The sequence below is a fragment of the Symphalangus syndactylus genome, chromosome 1 (genome assembly GCF_028878055.3).
Source record: "Symphalangus syndactylus isolate Jambi chromosome 1, NHGRI_mSymSyn1-v2.1_pri, whole genome shotgun sequence".
NCBI lineage: Eukaryota > Metazoa > Chordata > Mammalia > Primates > Hylobatidae > Symphalangus > Symphalangus syndactylus.
In genome coordinates this window covers 85051693-85074217 of record NC_072423.2, presented here as the reverse complement: position 1 = coordinate 85074217, position 22525 = coordinate 85051693, and the positions used below count along the sequence as shown (strand labels likewise).

Genomic DNA, 22525 nt, shown 5'->3' with positions numbered 1-22525 from the left:
ATGGCTACGTGGCACAGTGTATCAGGGGCTCAAAGTGCGGGAAGGGTCAGCTCCTTACATGCACTTGCCAGCTGAGATTAGACCCTAAGTATGTTCTTCTAAGTGTGAAACCTATTTAGAACCACTACACAACTCACGAAGCATTCCTCCCAGACACCCTCACACAATTCTCAGTTACCTGAGAATGCCCCAAAGGCTAAGGGGAACAAGGTGCTGTTATTTCTTCCCAGTGAAAGATTTTACAATCATGAGGTAGAGGGTTTGGCATTGGTCAAATCCAATAACGCAAAGGACTGAAACACACCCCAAAATCCTCACAAGACAGAAAAAAACAGTGAAACAGTCAAGCAAAACTAAAAATGATCACACAGGTTACATGATTTCTGAGTGCTCTAAGTGTAAGCAGAAATTAGACCAGCTGGTTGTTAATGTTAACTCTAGTTTCTTAAAAAGAATTTGCAAGACAGAATCCCAAACCAGTTTCTTATCTAGTGATGTGTTTCATGCTGTAGACTGCTCTCTACTATCCTCGAAGTAGAAAAAAACAAAAGCAAAAACACAAAAAACCTTATCTTCCCTGTTGGAAGTGAGCTCAAACTCCATAAAGGAGTTACCTGCCTTCCACCATTAGGGAAGCAGGAAGACTTGCCTTCCTTGTTGGAAGTGAAACATTCTCCCTGAGGCCTGAAAACTTGAGAGGATGAATAACTCCTCCCTTCTCAGGTGCAGTCCCAAGGCACAAGGCTACTTGCACCAATGGCGTGCACCAGCAAGATAGCAGAAGCAGGAAGAAAGCCAGCCAGAAGACACATACCCTGGCAGGAAGACACCTACCTGACCAGAAGACACGAACCCTTGAAGATTGGGAAAGAGGCTGTCTAGGTACTGTGTAGCAGTTATGTCAGACTGGGACACTTCCTGTTTACAGGAGATTATAAAACCCCTGCCCCGTCCTCATTTGAGGCTGATGTTATTTTATGCCTCAGCCCTCCTGCACCCAGACACTCATTAAAAGAGTATGTTGCTCCACACTGCCTCATGTTGTCTTTGGTATGCTTTTCGGGTTTGAACAGATAAAAGAACATTTCATCTGGTGCTGAAACCTGGGGAAGGGCTCAGGTCTACAACCCCTGTGGACCTACCTCTCCACCCCAGAGAGCAGGCCACAGCAGTAGGACAAAGAAAGCTCCTCAGGCTCCAGTCACCCCTCTGCATGAAAATCATTACTGATCTCACCTACCAGTAAGTTTTCCAGGATCCCAATTAACAGGGAAAAATCCACATGGCCTCTCTTGGTTTCTCCAGTGGGAAAATCTGGCATTGGTCCAAGAAGGCTCCAGGGTGTGCCAGGCACTCGCTGATCATCTGGTCTTAGGGGGAAGCCTATAAGCCATTTGATCCCATTCTGTGAATGAAATAAGGCAGTTGTGACAATCACTCCTTTTATTGTCTCCCTCTGGCCATCCAGGATGGTTTCCTTTTCCCTGTTCTCTTGAGCCTACCCTCCATTGTGGGAAATTTTGAATCTTCCATTCCAAAGGACAGCCCTCTAGGCTGCCTCATAAATACCTGCAAACCTTAAGCCTCAGGCAAGATATCCACCCTAAGCACCTCGTGTTTTTTTGCAATATAGCCTGGTCAAGTACAAATTAGATAATGGGTCCAAACAGCCCACAAATGAACATTCGACTTCAGAGTTTTAACTGATTTAAGCAATTAATTCTGATGCCTGGAGAAATTGGGAAAAATTCCCTATATCCAGGCCTTTTTGCACTGAGATCACAACCTGGCCTCTTCAGTTCTTGCTCACCTGTTCAAATCCTCCTCCTCATTCCCGTCACCCAGTTCACCTTTCTCCTCCTGACTCTACCTCTTTTTCCTTGTTTGATCCAGTTGACTGCTGTCCACCCCTCCCAGACCCTACCTCTCCCTCTCAACCATCCATCTTCTTTAACCCCGCAAGCCTCCTCTTTATCTTCCCAGCCACTGTCTTCCCAGCCGCCATCTTCTCAGCCACCATCTTCCCAGCTGGCTTTACTTCTAAATGTAACCACTTCTTTTCTACATTGTCTTCTTCTCAAAACAACTGTAGCATTGCCTGTACCCATTCTCTTTCCTCGCCACCCTCTCCTGAAGCCTATAAACCCATCCTGCCACCTTACACTCCAATCTATTCTCCACTACCTATCAACTCAAGCCCCCTTCCCCCTTTGAACCCTCAGCAGGAACAACTTCCAGCTTCTTCCTTCACTCCCATTGACACTCGCTCAGGCGCCATCTTTGGACCAGGCCCTACCCTTCAGTGCCAGTGCTAGAGTGCCCCCTTCAGGAAGTAACAGGAGCTCAAAGTATTGTTAGAGTTCATGTTCCCTTTTCCCTCACTGATCTCTCTCAAATTAACAAAAGACTTGGTTCTCTTCAAGAAGACCCTACCTCTTATATTAGGGACATTCAGTACCTTATCCAGTCTTATGAACTACGTTATCCTGTCTTCCACCCTCACTCCAGAAGACAGAGACTGTATCTGGACCCTAACTCGGGCACATGCTGATACCATTCATCACCAGGCTTCTGCCCAGCCTACTAGCACAGAGGCAGTCTCCAACCAGGACCCCCACTGAAATTATCAAGAGAAGGTCCCTGGATGCCGCCATCAAGACTACATGATTGTCTGTCTCCTTGCAGGACTCAAAAAGGGTGCCCATAAAGAAGTCAACTATGAAAAACTTTCAGAAATCACCCAAGGTCCCAGTGAAAACCCAGCACCTTTTCTCTCTCGTTTAACTGAAGCCATGAGAAAGTATACCAACCTAGACAGAGCCAGCCCAGAAGGAACCACTATCTTAAACCTTCAGTTGGTCTCCCAATCCACCCCCGATATTCAGCACTAGCTTCAGAAGCTTGATGATGGCCCTCAAACCCCACAGTGTGACCTTCTTAATTTAGTCTTCAAAGTCATTCACAGTTGTGATGAGGAAAGTAAAAAGCAAAAACAGGTAGAGTTTCAAATGCTTGCCTTCGCCATCAAGGGTACATGGGGCTGCAGCTCCACATAGAAGTCTCCTAGCAATCCACATCCACCTGGTGCCTGTTTCCAGTGTGACAATGAGGGCTGCTGGCCAAGACAATGCCCAAATCCAGTAAGTCCTCCAGGCCATGCCCCCTCTGCGGAGGACCCCACTGCAAGTTGGACTGTGAGTGGCCCCCACAAGGACTGCCACTATCCCTTCCTAAGCTGGCCAAAACCTCCTACTAGGATCTCATCAGCCTTGCCCCAGAAGGCTGAGGGTGCCATGGGATGGATGCCCTGGCAACTACCATTGCTTCATCAAAGCCAAGGGTAACCCTGATGGTGGCAGGTAGGCCAATATGTTTTTGGTTTTTTTTTCAATTAATTCTTGGGCAACCTACTCTACCTAATTTTCCAGGACCCTCCCAGTCCTCCCAAATCTCTGTTGTGGGAATTGAGAGACAAGTCGCCAAACCCTGAGCCATGCCTCCACTCTTCTGCTCCTTTCACACCTTTTTCTTCACTCACTATTTCTTAGCCCTGCCCTCATGTCCAAATCTACTCCTAGGCAGAGACATCCTTTCAAAACTCCACACTACTCTCCACTTCCATGTTCCCAATAGTACCCAATGCATCAACCCAGACCACTCTGGGGCTTATAATTTTCTTCTACTCCTCCAACCTCACACCTTAAAACATGCAAACTATCCTTATCTCCTATCCATAGTTAACCCCACTGTTTCAGATACTTCCACACCCCCGTCACCAAACACCACACCCCCATCCACATTACCCTTAAAGTCTCCATCCAGTTCCTATCACAGAAGCAGTATCCAATCCCCCAAGCAGCTCTTGTAGGCCTAAAGCCTGTCATTTCTTGCCAACTTTCCAGTCACCTACTCTGCTCAACAGACTCCCCTTTTAACACACCAATTCTACCTGTCAAAAAGCCAGATGAAACGTATTGTTTAGTCCAGGACTTCAGGTTCATTAGCTAAGCTGTACTCCCAGTATGTCCAGTAGTTCCTAACCCATACACTTTACTTTCCATGATTCCCTCCAATACCACCAATTTTTCTGTCCTAGACCTAAAAGTTGCCTTTTTCACAATTCTTTTACACCCTGATTCCCAAAATCTTTTTGTCTTTACATGGGAAAACCCCAAAAGCCCCTTTCACGTCACTTCACCTGGTGCACACTACTTCAAGGTTTCAGAGCCAGCCCCCACCATTTTGGGCAGGCCCTTGCTCGTGACCTCTGTACCTTATCCCTAAAACCATCCACTCTCCAATATGTTAATGATCTGCTCCTGTGTGTCACCTCTCAAAGAGACTGCAATGCCCATACTATCTCTCTTTTAAACTTCTTGGCAGAATGGAGGTATTGGGTCTCCCCTAAGAAAGCACAAATATGCACCTCCTCAGTCACCTATATAGGCCTAGCTCAGTCACCTATATAGGCCTAGCTCTTACTCCATGACCTCAAGGGCTCACAACCAACTGCATATTGCACCTCCACTCCCTTCCACCTCTGCAAACTAAGCAAGACATTCTCTCTTTTCCAGGACTAGTGGGTTATTTTAGGCTCTAGGTTCCCTCCTTCACTCTACTTGCCAAACCGTTATACCAGGCTGCTAAAGGCCCTCTCCATGAGCCTTTAAACCCTGCACAGTCTATTACCCAACCTTTCCATCCTCCAGAAGGCTCTCACCTTGGCCCCCATTCTCACTCTCCCAGACCTCACCAAACCTTTCTCCCTCTATACTGCTAACCTGCATGGAGTTGCAGTAGGTGTTCTAACCCAGTCTAAGGGACCCACCCTCCAGGTTGTTGCCTACCTCTCTAAACAGCTTAAAGCCACAGTTCTTGGATGGCTTGCTTGTCTCTGAGCTTGGGAGTAGCTGCTGTCCTCACTCTTGAAAGCCTAAAATGATCTCTCCATGCCAACCTAACAGTTGGTTCAACCTGTAACATCAAAGACATGTTAGCTCACCACAGTGTACTAAGTCTCATCTCTGCCCCACAGCTCCTCCAACTGTATTTCTATTCATAGAAACTCCCCACATTACCATGCTAACCAGCTCCCATCTAAACCCAGCCATGCTCTTACCTGAAGCTACAACCACCCAAGACGCTACACAATTTTGTGTGAATGCTGTTCCTACATTTTTCCAAACATAATAGAACAACCCCTTCCAGATGCCTCCTTTACTTGGTTTGTAGATTACCCAGTCCTGCTCTATCTGCTACTCAGTATCACCCCAAGATTCCCTCCAGCCACAGCTTTTCCTACCCACCAAGCCCAGGGCCTGGTACCTGGGCAAGTTTGGCAAGTAGACTTCACTCACATGCTGCCCAATAAATGGTTCTACTATCTTCTAGTCTTTGTCTGTACTTTCTCTAGGTTGGTAGAAGTGTTCCCAACAACTTCAGAAGGTGCAAATGTCATCACACAAACTCTCATTATGCATATAACTCCCCATTTTGAACTCCAAACATGCATCCAATCCAATAACAGGCCCTCCTTTTATCAGCCAAATTACCTAAGGCATCTCTACAACCTTCAGGCCTCAATCTTCAGGCAAAGTTGGAAAGGTCAACTCTGTCCTTAATGCCCAACTCACCACACTGGCCTTAGAAACCTGCCAGTCGTGGACAAAAAAATTTCCCTTTTACCCTCGTGAGACTCCATGCAACACCAAAAGCACCCTCTTTTTATAGTCCCTTTGAAATCATGTGTGGCCAAACTTTAGTCTTAGGGCTTTCACCCTTACCAGACTCTGAGCCACTCAGGAATTACCTCCCCTCCTTAATCCAGACACGGTCTTTCATTCGTGAAACAGCAAATGAGGCCATACCTCTCCCTGTAGACACCTCGTTGTCCTCTCAACATAACTGTCTTGCAGGCACAGACATGTTTATCTGCCAATCCAACCCTCACCAAAAACTACAACTGAAGTGGACAGGCCCCTACACTGTGATACTCAGCATACCAACTGCAGTGAGAGTCTAAGGACTCCCCTACTGGGTTCATCACACCAGGGTCAAGCTCACCCCCAAGGCTACTCCTTCCTCCAAAACATTAACAGCGGGTAACACACTCAGAGTCCCTGTATATAATAACCTAAACAAAGAAAAATGATCCTTAAAGGTAGGAGGAAGCCAAAGATGGCAAGAAGATGAATGGCCTCTATAATGGATCATTGAATATTACTGTCCTGGCACTTGCGCTGAGGATGTTTCATGGTGTTATCTCATTCCCATATATATGATAAATAGAATAATTGGACGACAGGCAGTTTTAGAGATAATTGCTAACCAAACTGCCTTAGCCCTGGAAATGTAAGCACAACAACAAAACCAAATGCACGTGTCAATTTATTGAAACAGGCTAGCACTAGATTAGCAGAAGGTGGGGTCTGTGGCAAGTTTAGTATCTCTAATTGTTGTCTTAACATAGACGATCATGGAAAAGTGGTTCTTGAAATCACTTCAAACATCAGAAAAGTAGCCCATGTACCAGTCCAAACCTGGAAGGGATGGGACCCAACAAACTTTCTAGGAGTGTGGTTCTCTAATTTAGGAAGATTTAAAATACTGGTAGGTAAAGTAATTTTCAACAATGGGTTCCTTCTGTTTTTTTCCCCTGTGTTATCCCACTAATAATAAAAGACATTAAAACTCTTGTTGAAACTACATTTAGTTGCCAGACAATCTAGATGATGCTCCTCCTGCAACGACACAATGGATACCAGCTGGTCTCTCAAGAATACCCCCAAAATTAAGTTTTTATTTTTCCAAGGTTCCCACACCACCCCTATGTCAGGCCTGAAGTAGTTATTGAAAAAGTTGCTCCTTTTCCTTTTTCTATAACCAAATAGAGAGGAATGAAAGATTTCTCCCCAAGGCCTGAAAACTTGGGGGGATGAATAACTCCTCCCTTCTCAGGCCCAGTCCCAAGATGCAATGCTACTTCTGCCAGCAGTGTGTGCCAGCAAGATAGCAGAAGCAGGAAGAGAGCCAGCTGGAAGACACATACCCTGGCCAGAAGACACCTGCCCTGGATGGAAGACATGTACCTTAGAAGGAAGACACATACACCTGAAGATCAAGAAAGAGGCCGTCTGGGTACTATGTACCAGTAACATTAGACTGGGACACTATCTGTTTACAGGAGATTATAAAACTCTTGCCCCATCCTCACTTGGAGCTGATGCCATTTTAGGCCTCAGCCCACCTGAACCCAGGCACTCATTAAAAGAGCATGTTGCTCCACACTGCCTTATGTTGTCTGTTGGCACACTCTCAGGGTTCAAACTGATACAAGAACCTTTCAGGAAGCAAGTGAAACTCCAAAAGAAGAGGAGCTGTACAACAAAATATACGTTAGACCTCAACAGAATTTTGGGAGATCAGGGATTCTCCTAGGGGATGCTCTCAGACCTCAGCCAATTGTCCTATTGGTTTGACCCATAAAGTTAGCTCATGCTGATACCAAGTTCCGATAAGATATTTGTGAAAGGCCAGGGCATCTCCACTCAGAATCATTCTGTGGTTACAAAAAGTGTGAACCCCCAAAATTTGAGATAGGTCTCAGTTAATTTAAAAAGTTTATTTTGCCAAGGTTGAGGATGTGCACACATGACATAGACTCAGGATGTCCTGACGACATGTGGCCAAGGTGGCTGGGGCACAGCTTAGATTTATACATTTTAGGGAGACAAAAGACATCAATCAATATATGTAAGAAGTACATTGATTTGGTCTGGAAAGGTTGAACAACTTGAAGCAAAGGCAGGGAGACTCAAAGCAGGGAGGGGACTTTCAGGTCACAGGTAGGTGAGAGACAAACAGTTGTATTGTTTTGAGTTTCTAATTAGCTTTTCCAAAGGAAGTAATCACATATGCATCTATCTCAGTCAGCAGAGGGATAACTTTGAATAGAATGGGAGGCAGATTTGCCCTGAGCAATTTCTAGTTGGAAGGGGCCCAAGATATTTTTCTTTCACAAGTGTGTACTAGGATAAGTGAAAATCTACACAATGAGCTCTGGGAGTCCTTTCCTCTTGCAGTTCCCAGGATGTCAGCAGCCAGCACACATAACAACCTTATTGATTTTCCACTACCATGCACATATCATAAGAGATGGCAGATTGTTTTATGTAAGAAAAGGGATGATCTATGTACTGCCTGATAGCTCACAAATTAAGCCAAAAGATATACAAGCACTGCCCACACATTTGGAGATTACAAGTAACTATTTTTCAAATTTCCTCATCTTTAAACATAAGTGTGAGGCCTCTGAGCCCAAGCCTGCAAGTATACATCCAGATGGCCTGAGGCAACTGAAGAACCACAAAAGAAGTGAAAATGGCTGGTTCCTGCCTTAACTGATGACATTACCTTCTGACATTCCTTCTCCTGGACAATGAATCTCAGGAGCTCCCCACCAAGCACCTTGTGACCACTGCCCCTGCCCTCAAGAGAACAATCCACTTTAACTAATTTTCCACTACCTACCCTAATCCTACAAAACTGCCCCATGCCTATCTCCCTTTGCTGACTCTTTTTGGACTCAGCCCACCTGCACCCAGGTGATTCAATAGCTTTGTTGCTCACACAAAACCTGTTTGGTGGTCTCTTCACATGGACTCTCCTGATATTTGGTGCTGAAGACATGGGACAGGAGGACTCCTTTGGGAGACTGGTCCCCTGTCCTCGACCTCACTTCGTGAGGAATCCACCTATGACTTCAGGTCCTCAGACCAACCAGTCCAAAGAACATCTCATCAATTTCAAATCAGGTAAGCAGCCTTTTCACTCTCTTCTCCAGCCTCTCTTGCTACCCTTCAATCTCCCTGTCCTTCCAATTCCAGTTCTTTTTCCTCTCTAGTAGAGACAAATGGGACACATTTTATCCGTGGACCCAAAAACTCTTGGACCATCACAGATGCTTCGGGTAACTCTTACAGTGGAGGATAAGTCCATCTCCTTCTTAATCAATACAGAGTCCAACCACTACACGTTGCCTTCTTTTCAAGGGCCTGTTTCCCTTGCCTCCATAACTGTTGTGGGTATTGACAGCCAAGCTTCTAAAACTCTTAAAACTCCCCCACTCTGGTGCCAAATTGGACAACATTCTTTTGTGCACGTCTTTTAAGTTATCCCCACCTGCCCAGCTCCCTTATTAGGTCAAGGCATTTTAACTAAATTATCTGCTTCCCTGACTATTCCTGGGCTACAGCCACATTTTATTGCTGCACTTTTACCCAACTTAAGTCCCTTTCACATCCTCCCTTTGTATCTCCCCAACTTAATCCACAAGTAGGGGATACCTCTACTCCTACCTTGGCGACCAATCATGCACTCATTGTCATCCCATTAAAACCTAAACACCCTTACTCCATTCAATGCCAATATCCCATCCCGCAGCAGGCTTTAAAAGGGTTAAAGCCTGTTATCACCCACCTGTTACAACATGGCCTCTTAAAGCCTGCAAATTCTCCTTAAAACTTCCCTATCTTATCCATCCAGAAACTGGACGAATCTTACAGATTGGTTCAGGATCTTCACTTTATTAATCAAACCATCTTTCTCATCTGTCCTATAGTGCCAAACACATACACCCTCCTATCTTCAGTACCCCCTTCCACAACTCACTATTCTGTTATCTACCTCAAAGACACCTTCTTTACTATCCCCTTGCATCCCTCCTCCAAGCTTCTTTTCACCTTTACTTGGACTTACTCTGACACCCACCAATCCCAACAACTTTTGTGGACTCTTCTGCCCCAAGTCTTAAGGGACAGCCTACATTACTTTGGCCAGGCCCTTTCTCATAATCTGCTTTCTTTTTACCCATCTGCCTCCCACATTATTCAATATTTTGTTGATCTTCTTTGAGGCCCTATTACCAATCTTCCCAGCAGGATATTATCCTGCTTCTTCAACATATCTACTCAAAGGGGTACCTAGTATCCCCCTCCAAGGCACAAATTTCTTCCCTGAGTGTTACCTATCTCAGTATAATCCTCTATCAACATACACATCCCCTTCCTGCAGAAGGTATTCAGTTGTTCTCCCAGACCCCAACCCCACTACCAAACAACAACTCCTTTACTTCTTAGGCATTGTTGGATGTTTCCGACTCTGTATACCAGGTTTGCTATCCTAATCAAGCCACTTTACAGGCTCACAAAGGGTAACTTAGCTGATCCCATAGGCTCTAAGTCTTTTCCCCATTCTTCCTTTTGCTCTCTCAAAAAGGCCCTGGAGACAGCTCCCTGTTGCCTTTCTATCAAAACAACTTGACCTCACAGTTCTGGGCTGGCCCTCATGTCTGTGTATTAAAGTGGTGGCTGCCACTTTAATACTTCTAGAGGACTTTAAAGTCAGAGGCTATGCTCCACTTACCCTTTACAGTTCTCACAACCTTCAGGCATCAATCTCCTCCTCAAACCTTTCACATTTATTGTCTACCCCACAACTCCTCCAGCTCTATTCACGCTTTGTTGAAATTCCAACAGTAACTATTACCCATGGGCCCAATTTCAACCCAGCTTCTCACTCTGCACCCAACACAAGTCCTGAACCACATGACTGTATTTCCCTAATACACAGAGCATCTTCCCCCTTTTCTCATATTTCTATTCGTCCAATTCCAAACCCAGACCACACTTGGTTTATTGATGGCAGTTCTTCTAAACTCAATCAATTTTCACCAGCTAAAGCTGGATATGCTGTCGTGTCCCACACCTCTATTATCAAAGCTGCTGCACTTCCTCCCTCCACCACTTCCCAACAAGCTGAACTGATTGCCTTAACTCATGCACTCTCTCTCGCTAAAGGAATGCATATTAACATTTATACTGACTCCAAATATGCCTTCCACATCCTCCATAACCATGCTGCCATCTGGGCTGAAAGAGGCTTTCCTACCACACAAGGCTCTTCCATTATCAATGCCTCCCCAGTAAAGGACTTCCTTAAGGTTGCTTTACTGCTGACCAAGGCTAGAGTCATTCATTGTAAAGGAAAACAGAAACCTATTGATGTTATTGCAAAAGGAAATACCTATGCAGACAGGACAGCAAAAAAATATCCAATGCCTCCTCTTCCTCTAGTATTCCAGCCCCCACTCCAGAGGGCCAGTAATTTTCTTTCTCCTCTATCACTCCCACCTACTCTTATTCTGAAAACCTGCTCTACCAGTCTTTCCCAACTCAGAGCAAATGGTTCTTAGACTATGGAAAATTTATTCTTCCTGCCTCACAAGCTCAGCCCATTCTTTCTTCTCTTCATGACCACTTCCATGTTTGATACAAGACTCTGGCTCACCTCCTGATGCCCCTCAGCTCCTTCACTTCATGGAAATCCATCCTTAAGACTATCACCTCTCAATGCTCTGTCTGCCGTGCCACCAGCCCCCAAGGCTTTCTCAGGTCTCCTCATATTCTTACACATCAGGCTCGTTGATATACTCCAACACAAGATTGGCAGATTGACTTTACTCATATGCCCTGTGTTCGTAAATTTAAATATCCCTAGTTTGGATTGACACCTTCACCGGATGGGTCGAGGCCTTTCCCACTAGCTCCAAAAAGTCTACTGCAGTGATTTCTTCCTTTCTAACAGACATAATTCACTGATTTGGCCTCTCTACTTCTTTTCAATCTGACAATGGTCTGGCTTTTACTAGTAAAATTACCCAAGCCATCTCTCAGGCTCTTGGTATTCAGTGGAAACTTCATACACTTTACTATTCTCAATTTTCAGGAAAGGTAGAATGGACTAATGGTCTTTTAAAAACACACCTCACCAAGCTCAGCTTCCAACTTATAAAGGAGGACTCTGTATATTTTTAAATAAAGAGTGTTGTTTTTACCTAAATCAGTCTTGCCTGGTATATGACAACATAAAATAACTCAAGGATAGAGCCCCAAAACTTGCCAACCAAGCAAATAACTATGCTGAATCCCCTTGGACACTCTCTAATTAGATGTCCTGGATCTTCCCAATTCTTAGTCCTTTAATACCTGTTTTTCTCCTTCTCTTATTCTGACATTGTGTCTGCCATTTAGTTTCTCAATTCATAAAAAACCTCATCCAGGCCATCACCAATCATTGTATATTACAAATGCTCCTTCTAACACAATGTCACCACTTACCCCATAATCTTTCTTCAGTTTAATCTCTCCCACTCTAGGTTCCCATGCCACCACTAATCCCACTCAAAGCAGCCCTGAGAAACATCACCCATTATCTCTCCATACCACTCCCAAATTTTTGTGCTGCCTGAACACTTCACCACTATTTTGTTTTGTTTTTCTTATTAATATAAGAAGACAAGAATGTCAGGCATCTGAGTTGAAACTAAGCCATCATATTTGCTGTGACATGCATGTATACATCCAGATGGCCTGAGGCAACTGAAGAATGACAAAAGAAGTGAAAATAGCCAGTTCCTGCCTTAACTGATGACATTCCACCATTGCGATTTGTTCCTCCCCCACCCTAACTGATCAATTGATCTTGTGATATTCCTTTTCCTGGACAATGAATCTCATGAGCTCCCCACTGAACATCTTGTGACTGTCACCCCTGCTCACAAAAGAAAAGCCCCCATTAACTGCAATTTTGCACTACCTACCCAAATCCTATAAAACTGCCCCATGCCCATCTCCCTTTACTGACTCCTCTTTTGGACTCAGTCCACCTGCACACAGGTGATTGAAGGGCTTTATTGCTCACACAAAGCCTGTTTGGTGTTCTCTTCACACGGACACATGTAACAGCATGGAAGTGGTTTCAGTAACAAACATTCTGTATAGTTAAAGCATTACATCAGCCTTGGAGACCAAGAGAACATGTTGGAAGTAGATATTGACCATTTTACAATATACCCCAGGGAATGCATTTTTTCCTTTCCTGCTTCATGAGCCAGAGGCCAGGGTTGGGTTCAAAGAAATCTGTAAACAAGGCTGATCTAAAGAATACATCATTGTCATGACCTCAGCATAGCTCCTGGCACCAAGATATTACACCCTAGAGAAACATGACATGTGGAATCAGTCTCTATACCTTATCTAAATAAATTATATCAGATTTTAAATTATGAAGTAGGATGAAGATATCTTTAACTATGAGGCAAATTATCTGTAGGCAGTGTGCCAGTAGAAGACATCAGGTCCATTTAAAACTCATGGATCTGGAGGTGAATCTATGTATTGAACTAACAAATCTGCAGGAGAACATACATCATTATCATTCTCTTAACAACAGGTCTTACTTTACTTGGGCAGGCTTTTGAGACTAGGCTATATTCTAGAAAAAAAAAGAATGCCAGGACATCATCTAATATTCTAAGGTTTTTTTAAGAATTATTATTATGCCTCTGCCAGCCTGTGCAAGTCTTTATTTTTAACATTTTAATTTATTTATGTATTTCCCCCACTATAAACAGATGTGAGTCATCTTTAATTGATGCCAGTATGTAGGGATATAAAAAAATATGTTTATAAATATGGTTTCATTAATAGAAAAAACATAATCTTATGGCTCAGATCTAACTTTCTAGATCACATATTGTAATACTATTTAATAAGTAAAGCAATCTTTATGCATCAAAGGAACTATTTCTCTTACCAGACATCAGTCTATTTAGTGTTCAAGAAATTTTAGTCCAAATATATGACACAGATCAAGTGACTAAGTATTGACATTTTGAAATTGACATTGAAAAAAGAAGTCCATGTTTTTTGGATTGCAAATTGATTCATGTACATAACTAAAACAATAACAACAAAATACAGCATTCTTCAAATTAAATTTTTAAATCATATTGTAGAGATTTTTGTGTCTGTTCACAAATACTCCACATAGTGGAAAAAAGAAGATTTCATTATATGCCAAAAAACCATAAATATTCCACTATATGGAAAACTCTTTCCTAATGCAGCTATATGGAAAACTATATGGAATATTTGTGTTTATTTGGCATATAATGAGATCTTCTTTTTTGGCATATAAAGAGATCATATCTCCTGTATCTCTTATGGAGATGTCATAATATTATCCTGTAAAGCTAAATGTTGGCACATCCTGAAATGCATTCCTGCCAACTGTATTCCTAGGGACATGTGGAAAAATGTTCATAGTTGCACTGTTCATAGTAGTCAAATATTCACTGATAGGATAATGAATAAGCACATTTTTAAATGATAAGAGTAGAATGTGGTATAGAAGTGAAAACAATTCAACAACAACATTCAACAAGGGAAAAAAATTGGTAACTTAAGGTTGAGGGAAAAAATTGTAAAAACTCCTTAAGTTTTTTCATATAGTATGATAAATTACGTACAAGTCTAAACCAAGGAAAAATAAAAAATAGATATCTGAGAAAGATAACTTACTTTTAAGAAGTAAGATAATTATACATTAAAAGATCAGGACATTGGTTACTTTTAGAGTGAGGCAGGGGGCAGGATAGGAAAGGAGTTAAAATAGATTTGGTCATTGGTAATGTTTAAATTTGGAGGACAGATAGTAAGTTTACAAGTATTTGATGCACAATTTAAATAAAGGTAGAAAAATCAATAATATGAAGTTGATAAAGGAGTCTGGAAATACATGAACTCTGCAGTTGACATCTTATTAGTAGAACTGTTTTCTTCGGCTTGTTTGTTGTTTTTGCTTTCTTTTGTGTTGACTCCATTTTTGATCGGGGTTTCTTTACTCATGGTAAGATTACAGGCAGGAGTTGTGGGTCTGCTCCTTCAGAAACCCCTTTAGGAAAAAAGAACCAGCATTACGCAATATAACCATGTAAGAAACTTGCACACATATCCCCTGAATATAAAGTTTTTATAAAGGAACAACTTTTCCTAAGAGTTCAAACAAAAGTACTAAGTCTGCATTTCATTTGCTGCTAGATGCCTGACCTGATCATTACAGCTTTGGAGATATGTTTTCTGATGATCAAACAAGAGCCGTATTTCCATCCTTGAGAGATATTATTACCCAAACCTTACATACTCAATACAGACAGGTTGTGATAGTTCAGAGGAATATCAGGGTTGAGTTATCCAAGAAAGAGGATGAACTCCTGTCAGGCATGCACAATCAGGGCCCGCTGAGGCAGTTTTTAAAGCTCATCTTCAGCCATCATTATGAAACAGGTAGATGTGTCTGCAAAACTGTTTAAATATTGTGCAGCAAAACATCAAATGTCCTGCAAAGGGTTGAATGCATCCTCCTTATTGATACTACATTCCACACAACATCAAGAAATATATCACATTTCTATTATGGGAGACAACCTAACATATTTCATGTCTCGTGATATCTCCCAGTACTGCTGATTGTGCTAGTATTGTAGGACTTTCTCCTTAGTTCAGATAAAAACGGGGTCCTTGTCATGTTGCCAGGAGAAATTAGGCTTTAAGACACTTTGAAGGGTGAGAAAAATGGAATTCATTGGCCTTAGGGAAAAAAAGGGAAACAGGGATTCTCAGCAGAGCAAGACTCTTGCTAGTATAGGTTTTCCACCTCACAGACTGAATCCCAGTTACCACTCAGGAAAAGGAGGGGCAAGACTGCTCCTCCTCCCTGCAAAGGGGTAAACTTCTGGAAGCTCTATCCCAGTGCACATTCCTCCCAGTGAGAAGGTTGGTAGGAGTTTCTTCAGGGAACCCTTTCTACTTGGCTGTCTCACTAGTAATAATCTATGAAACGGATTGTTCCAAGATCAAACTTCATTTCTATTTGCTGCCTTCTAAATTAGTGGTCTCAGTGTAGTTCAAAAAGAAGCAGAACAGATTATTTTGTTTAACAGCATAGATGTAGTTTTTCAGAAAAGATAATTATAAATTGTGACTCAAATTCTTTTTCAATTTCTTTCATTTGTTTTCTTCATTCATTCACTTACTAAACTCTTGACTATTAATTGTGTGCTAGAAATTGTGATTTATAAATGCCTATTTTGGTGGCTACAGTGGAGAACAAGATAGTCATGACGCCTACCTTCAATAACTGCTTATAATTTATAGAACATGCTAAGAGTTTGAGGAAGAAATAAAGTTTCTTTCTTCGTTTCTACCCTTATGTAAACAATTTTTCTTTAAGTTCTTTAAGTTCTAGGGTACATGTGCACAACGTGCAGATTTGTTAGGTATGTATACATGTGCCATGTCGGTGTGCTGCACCCATTAACTAGTCATTTACATTAGGTATATCTCCTAATGCTGTCCCTCTCCCCTCCCCACTCCCTCCACCACACAGCAGGTCTTGGTGTGTGATGTTCCCCCTCCTGTGTCCAAGTGTTCTCATTGTTCAATTCTCACCTATGAGTGAGAACATGCAGTGTTTGGTTTTTTGTCCTTGCCATAGTTTGCTGAGAATGATGGTTTCCAGCTTCATCCATGTCCCTACAAAGGACATGAACTAATCAATTTTTATGGCTGCATAGTATTCCATGGTGTATATGTGCCACATTTTCTTAATCCAGTCTATCACTGTTGGACATTTGGGTTGGTTCCAAGTCTTTGCTATTGTGAATAGTGCTGCAATAGACATACATGTGCATGTGTCTTTATAGCAGCATGATTTATAATCCTTTGGGTATATACCCAGTAATGGGATGGCTGGGTCAAATGGTATTTCTAGTTCTAGATCCCTGAGGAATCATCACACTGACTTCCACAATGGTTGAACTAGTTTAGAGTCCCACCAACAGTGTAAAAGTGTTCCTATTTCTCCACATCCTCTCCAGCACCTGTTGTTTCCTGACGTTTTAATGATCGCCATTCTAACTGGTGTGTGATGGTATCTCATTGTGGTTTTGATTTGCATTTCTCTGATGGCCAGTGATGATGAGCATTTTTTCATGTGTCTTTTGGCTGCATAAATGTCTTCTTTTGAGAAGTGTCTCTTCATATCCTTTGCCCACTTGGTCATTAATCACTTAGATCAGGACTTGTATGTGTGTGAGTTCATGGTTCTAGAGCTCATGTGGTCTTATGCAAAAAACTCATGCACTACTTTTTGTAAGTCTACTCTTTTGGGTTCCACATGGCTACACTTTCATGACTTTATCATGATTCTTTGAACATGCATCTTGAAATCCTGCAGAGATTCTTTTATGTGTTTGTGTATCCCTACATCTTGTTGTTGGCTCCATTCTGTAATCTCTCTATCTGTTTTATTTGGGTGACTGCACACAAACACATAATTTAAGCTGTAATTTACAAATAATAATTTCAAAATCCAGTTCTGCAGTGCTGACTTAAAATTGATACATAAAAAATCAACTGTCTACTGAATATTTTCACTTTTCAATCCCATGGCTACCTGAATTTGAACCTGTCCTCACAGAGCCTAGTATATATAATGTATCTGATAAATATTTGATGAAGTAATATTATTTCAATAAAATGTATTTCTTAATAAATGTTTTCTACTTACATGAGTTAGTAAATCAAATGGAACTAAATTTTTAAAAATATGAGATTTCGTGCACATCACACATTTCAATCCTCAGACCACTTGAAATAAATATGTGGTTTTTTGGTGGGGGTTGTCTATAGCCCACAGAAGAGAATCTCTAGTTTCAGAGCCGCACTCTGCCTTCCCTGGACTTTACTTGCAAATTTATGTGCACACACCTGTGTGTGGGAGAGAGGAAAGTCTATTTCCTAATGCAGCAAGTGGTGGCTTAGAGCACTGGGTGAGAGCAGAGTTGATGTCTTGCTGACCCACTGTTTTTAAACCAGTGATATTATTTTTGATTCTTCTTGTTTTCTATTACCCTCTCCACCAACCATTTTATTTCTCCTCTTTTTCACCAGTACTTTTGGTGTGCTTGAGGTACCTAACACCTCCACATCCTTGTTCGTATATATATGAGAAGGATTAACTTATTATAGGTTAAATAGACAAAACAAAAGTTAAATATGATTATCAAAAGAAGAGAAACTTCAGGGAATAATTCTCTCTAGGATGCTAATCTCTTACATCATTATGCATTAAACTATTCCCTCAAGGTTGCAGAAAGAAACAATTGAAATAAATTTTATAGGAAGGCTACTTTCCAAAAAGAATGGACAGACAACACTAAGAGGCTCTTCTAACAGGTAAGATTATTTCCATCTTTGAGCGCTCAGAGAGTTATCACTACAAATTAATTCAAAATAATTTAAAAATATATTTTTATATGTCTCATAATTATACAGTTCCCACATCCTCTGAAAATGGAAGAGAAAAAAATAATAACTTAAATTTTTAAAATTTAACTGTTAATAAAGGAAATAAATTGAATGAAATATTATCTCTGAAATAAAATGATCTTTTGATATCAACAAATATTTTATGAGCACCAGGCAAGTGAAAAGCCATCATTGTGTGGGGAGAGAAGAATGCATTTACTGTTGTAAGTTTTATTACAGTTTCTTGAAATGGCAGAGTGAATAAAAGCTATTTTTTTAATGTAAGCCATTGGGAAAGATAAGTGATTACTAAATGTCGACATATACTAAAAGCTTAGAAGAGATTATGTCTGATAAATAATTAGAGAAAAGGTTAATAGAGAAAGTGACCTTGACAAAATTTCCAGAGAATGCCAGATTTTTCATCTCCAAATGACAGATTTGAAGAAAATATAGTCTATCACAGCACAGACTTCTTACTACTTGCTTGTTTTGAATGTGATATCAAAAGAATATAATTTGAAATTGGTACAAATCTGAGATTTAGTATAAAAATTAAATAATCCTCAGAAAATGTTCAGAGTAAGCATGAAAATGTGGAGGCTAAATATTACATAGTAAAGGTGAAAGATAATGTGCTATATATGTGGTAGGGACATTACTCAAAATATTTTGGGTAAGAAAATCTTCCCTCCTTTGCTCAATATTGTCCCTGCCCAACTTTCTTCCACATGTCATCTTATCTATTCTTGCCCCAGAAGAATGCTCCTGCTCCCTGTCAAGTATGATTTGGAAAGAGGAACATTTAAATATTAATTTCATATCATTAGCGGCAATCAGATAGAGGAAGCACAAATAGTGGATGTTAAATTTTATGATGAACTTTTGATTCTCTGGCCAGGTTGTTTTGAAGAGCATTCCTTGATTGGATAGCAGAAATCATGAGACTCGGTTATATACAGGAAGGAACTCAAGGAGAGTAGATTATATCACACTGGAATTGATACGATTTCACACCAGTTAGAATGGTGATCATTAAAAAGTCAGGAAACAACAGGTGCTGGAGAGAATGTGGAGAAATAGGAGCACTTTTACACTGTTGGTGGGACTGTAAACTAGTTCAACCACTGTGGAAGTCAGTGTGGTGATTCCTCAGGGATCTAGAACTAGAAATACCATTTGACCCAGCCATCCCATTACTGGGTATATATCCAAAGGACTATAAATCATGCTGCTGTAAAGACACATGCACACGTATGTTTATTGTGGCACTATTCACAATAGCAAAGACTTGGAACCAACCCAAGTGTCCAAAAATGATAGACTGGATTAAGAAAATGTGGCACATATACACCATGGAACACTATGCAGCCATAAAAAATGATGAGTTCATGTCCTTTGTAGGGACATGGATGAAACTGGAAACCATCATTCTCAGTAAATTATGGCAAGGACAAGAAACCAAACACCGCACGTCCTCACTCATAGGTGGGAATTGAACAATGAGAACGCATGGACACAGGAAGGGGAACATCACACTCCAGGGACTGTTGTGGGGTGGGGGGAGGGGGGAGGGACAGCATTAGGAGACATACCTAATACTATATGATGAGTTAATGGGGGCAGCACACCAACATGGCACATGGATACATATGTAACAAACCTGCACATTGTGCACATGTACCCTAAAACTTAAAGTATAATAATAATAATAAAAAGTTACATTTACACCATACTGTAGTCTGTTAAATGTGCAATAGCAATATGTCTAAAAAAATACATACCATAATTTAAAAATACCTTATTGACAATAAATTCTAAAGATTTAAAAAAAAAAGAATTTGGGGGATACAGCAGCTTGGGACAATCTGTTTTGTTTACTACAAAGAATGGTAAATTATTCATAGAAATGAGTGAGGATAGGGATTCTTTCAAATATAGAAGTCTAGTATAACTAATTTAGAGAGGATTGAGTGGTTTAAGAGATTCCTTAAGGAAAATAATTCTTCTCACCGTGGCCTCTGTATTACCACACAGAAGCATAGAAGGAGACTCTTAACCCTGGACTTCTCTCTCATCTATCCTTCACCATTTCCTGGTTGCTTTTATGTTAGCTCTTCACTGTTACCTCCAACATCAATACATTGTCTGTTTAGTATTGTTTTAACCATTGTATCTAGCCATTCTAAAGTGGGCTAATCCTGTTTGAAGAGTTGTGGAGAGTGCAGTAGTTATTAGAACATGTGCTGTATTACCGATAATGCTTTGTCTCCAGACTATTGTAACCCACTTTTGTATCTGATTACTTTGAGAATTTGTCGAAAAGTGTTAACACTACTCTGCAAATAAAATGGATGTAGAGTCATACACATAGACATGCACAAAAGTGTGCACCAGTGTCAGAAGGCTATGAAAAACATGAAGGCTCTCCTTGCATCTCTAAATAGCCAAGGATTCATATAAAGAAAATAACCCAACAAATTCTTGAGATGATCATTTTTATGGGAGTCAGAGTCCCAAATTCTTTCTTGGCCTTGTGGTGCTGTGCAGAGTATATCTTCTTCTCCAGGTCATGGATCTAATTCATGGAGTTATCTGAAATTGATCTCAGCTTTTTTTGTTTGTTCGTTTGTTTGCTTTTTGCTTTTTAATTCAGAAACATATTTGTCAGTCTGCTATTCATAATACATAGAAATCTCCATTAAGTAATAAGTGGATGTGTCTGTCCATCACAATAGTACTGAAATAATTAGATACTATTATTAAATTTTTCGTGGAACAGAGAATGTTCCATTACAAAACACTAAGCACTATTATCAATAGAAAAACAATAACACAGAAAGCCAAAAAAAAAAAAAAGCACTAAACACCTATATTATGTGAAACATTGGGTTTGGTACAGTGGAGAATAATATGCAGAGAACACAAAGCTTTCCTGTATACTTATTCCAGGATGGAAGATAAGCATACACAAATAACTGAGTTTAAGCAATTATATGTAGTAGTATAAGAAAAGAATAAGGGAATCCTTTATTTTTATTTTTTATTTTTTTATTATACTTTAGGTTTTAGGGTACATGTGCACAATGTGCAGGTTTGTTACATATGTATCCATGTGCCACGTTGTTTTGCTGCACCCATTAACTCGTCATTTAGCATTAGGTATCTCTCCTAATGCTGTCCCTCCCCTCTCCCCCCAGGCCACAACAGTCCCTGGAGTGTGATGTTCCCCTTCCTGTGTCCATGAATTCTCATTGTTCAATTCCCACCTATGAGTGAGAACATGCGGTGTTTGGTTTTTTGTCCTTGCAATAGTTTACTGAGAATGATGTTTTCCAGTTTCATCCATGTCCCTACAAAGGACATGAACTCATCATTTTTATGGCTGCATAGTATTCCATGGTGTATATGTGCCACATTTTCTTAATCCAGTTTATCATTGTTGGACATTTGGGTTGGTTCCAAGTCTTTGCTATTGTGAATAGTGCCAAAATAAACATACATGTGCATGTGTTTTATAGCAGCATGATTTATAGTCCTTTGGGTATATACCCAGTAATGGGATGGCTGGGTCAAATGGGATTTCTAGTTCTAGATCCCTGAGGAATCACCACACTGACTTCCACAATGGTTGAACAAGTTTACAGTCCCACCAACAGTGTAAAAGTGTTCCTATTTCTCCATATCCTCTCCAGCACCTGTTGTTTCCTGACTTTTTAATGATGGCCATTCTAACTGGTGTGAGATGGTATCTCATTGTGGTTTTGATTTGCATTTCTCTGATGGCCAGTGATGATGAGCATTTCTTCATGTGTTTTTTGGCTGCATAAATGTCTTCTTTTGAGAAGTGTCTGTTCATGTCCTTTGCCCACTTTTTGATGAGGTTGTTTGTTTTTTTCTTGTAAATTTGTTTGAGTTCATTGTAGATTCTGGATATTAGCCCTTTGTCAGATGAGTAGGTTGCAAAAATTTTCTCCCATTCTGTAGATTGCCTGTTCACTCTGAGGGTAGTTTCTTTTGCTGTGCAGAAGCTCTTTAGTTTAATTAGATCCTATTTGTCAATTTTGGCTTTTGTTCCCATTGCTTTTGGTGTTTTAGACATGAAGTCCTTGCCCACGCCTATGTCCTGAATGGTATTGCCTAGGTTTTCTTGTAGGATTTTAATGGTTTTAGGTCCAATATTTAAGTCTTTAATCCATCTTGAATTAATTTTTGTATAAGGTGTAAAGAAGGGATCCAGTTTCAGCTTTCTACATATGGCTAGCCAGTTTTCCCAGCACCATTTATTAAATAGGGAATCATTTCCCCATTGCTTG

The 22525-nt window shown here is 40.8% G+C and overlaps 1 pseudogene; it reads left to right on the top strand.

The window, feature by feature from the left end:
- Nucleotides 1-3344, top strand: LOC129488576 (transcription factor NF-E4-like; annotated as a pseudogene).
- The last annotated feature ends 19181 nt before the right edge of the window (nt 3345-22525 follow it).